This window comes from Cupressus sempervirens, chromosome 3 (genome assembly GCF_028749045.1).
Source record: "Cupressus sempervirens isolate cs-2001-9-10 chromosome 3, ASM2874904v1, whole genome shotgun sequence".
Lineage (NCBI taxonomy): Eukaryota > Viridiplantae > Streptophyta > Pinopsida > Cupressales > Cupressaceae > Cupressus > Cupressus sempervirens.
In genome coordinates, this window is record NC_143120.1 from 419,762,686 (window position 1) to 419,766,048 (window position 3,363).

Here is a 3,363-nt window from a genome sequence, read left to right on the forward strand (position 1 = left end):
TACAACTATTTGTAATTTTGCAGTAGCAAAATTTAGGGGCAAAGAGACTCGTGCATTAATTACATACACTAGTTCAAATGGAGACATACCTATAGCCCTCTTAGGAGAAGTCATGTCCTCCCAAAGTGCTTCATATAATTTCTTATGGCAATCTCTACCATTACTATTTACCAATTTGTTCATGATGGAGACCAAGTTCTTACTACTTGGCTTGGCCATTACCTTGTGGGAAATAATCTAAAGCATGCGGTAAGGTGATTCCATTTTCATAGTAGAACATAGTGATATCTTTACAAGAAAAATAAGAGGCATTATCAACAACTATCTTGGTAGGTACTCTGAATCTCACCAGAATATGATTCATAAGAAAGTCACAAGTCAGTTGAGTATTTTCTTTCTTGGTTAGAATAGTTTCAACCCACTTAGTGAAATAGTCAATTGTCATCAGTATAAACATATGCCCTACACTAGATATTGGACTTATAGGTCCAATGAAATAGATGCCCCATTGCTTAAAAGGTTCATCAATAACCACTATTTTGAAACTAAGGCTTGCCTGTGAATAGTTTCATTTTTCATAATCCTTGACATACAAATAAGCATCTCAGAACATACCAAGCTAGTAGAAATAGTTTCTCAAAAATTTAAAGGCTATAATAGAAGAAGAAAATGATCTCTGCATGTTTCTTCATAGAATGTCTTGAGTAATCTCTTTTGTTGAACTTCATCAACACATCTCAAATAAGTTCCATCTATCCCCCTTTTGTATAACACACCTTGGGCAATTACATATTTTGTGGATTTTAATCTCAAATCTCTTCTCTCCTTGGGAGTCATCCCCTCAAAGAAGTCTCCATATGTTAAGTAATATGCTACTTTGGAAAACCATGAGTCAGTGAGACTTACCAAAAAAACTTGAAGTTATTCTTCTTTCTCATCTATACCAACAATGTTTTCAGCAATCAATTTACACAAACCTTTCCCTCTTACCAAGTTTGTTGGCTTTATATAAATGTCATATTCTTGTATTTTAACCACCCAAGTAGCCCTTTTATTCAGTCTCACATCCTGTTGAGTTAAAATACTTTTCACAGCAATTTTAGGAACACCCTAAATTACTTAATAAATTTTACTACCACAAAGGCTTTCTTTTCAATGAGTGGATATTTTGATTCATGCTTTTTCAAAGACACACTCATGAATGCAATAGGGAATTCATTACCTTGACTATCTTTTTGCATTAAGACACTTGACAATGTATGCTCAGATACATAAGAATAAATGATGAAATCTTTTTTTAAATCTGGAGTGACCAAAGTGAGAGCCAAAGAAATAGACTTCTTAATCTCTTCAAATGCTTTCTTACCTTATCCATTCCAATTGAAAAATTCTTTCTCACTCATCATTTTTATTATATCTTTGGTGAGTTCAACAAAATCTAGCACAAAAGCCCAAAGAAAATTAACTTGGTCAGAGAAATATTTGACTCCACTCCTATTCACTGAAAGACTTAGTTGTTGGATAACTTTCACCCTTTCATGATCTATCTAAATTATCTTCTTTGGCACAATGTGTCCTAGCAATTTCCCTTCTTTAACAAAGAAAATTGACATTTTAGGATTCAAAGATATCCCATGTTCCTTGCACCTTTGGAGTACCATAAGTAGGTACTTTAAATGATCTTTCCTCCTTTTAGAGAACACTATCAGGTCATCAAGATAAATCACAATAATTTTATCCCTCATATCTTTAAAAGAAGAATTCATGGCTTGCTAGAATGTGGTGCCAATGTTGATGAAACCAAAAGGCATCCTATTCTAAGCAAATGTACCCTAGGAAGTTATGAAAGTTGTTTTGTGTTGATCAACTTTTGCTAAATTGATTTGGTTATAACCCAAAAAACCATCAAGCATTGACATCATTTCTACTCTTGCCACCTTTTGTAATAAATGTTCCATTATGGGGAGTGCATAGTTATATTTGAGACAAGCTCGATTCAAGTTACGAAAGTCAACATAGATCCTTATTTCTCTATTTTTCTTCCACACTAGAACAATGTTAGCCACCCATGTAGAATGATGAATAGGGTAAATGATTCATGCTTTGAGCATCTTTTCTACCTCTTGAAAATAGCTTCTGAAACTTTAGGATTGTAACTTCTCAACTTTTGTTTGAAGGGAAGAGCTTCTGGCTTTAATGGGATAGAATGTCTATACTGTCTATTCCTAAAGTTTTTAAATCATCATAACTCCATCAAAAACATCTTTAAAATTAGTTAATAATGATATCAGTTTATCTTTTTCTTTTGAGGAACAATTTTTCCCAATGGAGATCGAATTATGATCATCATTGTCCCTAACATTAATCTTATCATATTCTTTGTTCACTTCAGGATCAAGCCCCTTCTTTGGTATAAACCCTTTGCTCTTATGTGAAAACATATTTTCAAGAGAATCCAACTCATGAGGAATTCTATTACCTTTTAATTGAACTATCTCCTATTCACTAGAAGAATCTAACCACCCTTCATCTAATATTTTGGAAGAACCTTCAAAATAGGTATCAACAAAACATTCGACATAGGTTATGAATTGTTTAATTTGTTTATCATTGTCAAAGACTTGCGAATGATTTACATTATCTGGCACACTAGGACAATAGACAATCTCAATCTTGTATTGTTTCCTATCAAACTATAGGTGTGGAAGAAGTAATGAAGCCGACATTGATAGGGAGTTTGCCTTAGAATTCTTACTTCTAGGGATTTCTTTGATATTAAATGCATCAAAAAACTCAATACTGTACCACACTAGATTCTAGTATTATTTTAGACGTTCATTTTTTATAGCATAGAGACCCCTAACCTACTTTACAATTAGCTCAGCATCTCCCTTCACCATGAGTGATTTTATTCCTTTTAGCTTTGCTTCATGCAATCCAAAAAGGAGACCTTCATACTCATAAGTATTATTAGTATTAGCAAAATCCAATTTGAAAGAGTGTGTTGACATGTTTCCTTTAGGGGAAATTAGGACAACACCTACTTCTAATCTAGAACTAGAGCAACTTCCTATAACTCCATATTTATAACTCCATATTTCACATTTCTTTTCAATTGATTTACCTCTTCTTCAAATTGAACAAATTGACATTCTTGATACAAAATGTGAGACTTTGGGTCATCTAAAGGGAAAATTGTGTATTTATTCTTCTCTTCAGGAGTCAAATGAACTTTCTTGCTACCAACATAAATAATTTCTTTAGACCAATCCATCTTTATTTCACCACCAATGTCTCTACAAAAATTTTGACTGAGTAACATCCCATAACTTCTTGGTATCTCAGCCACCAATATAGTCAATT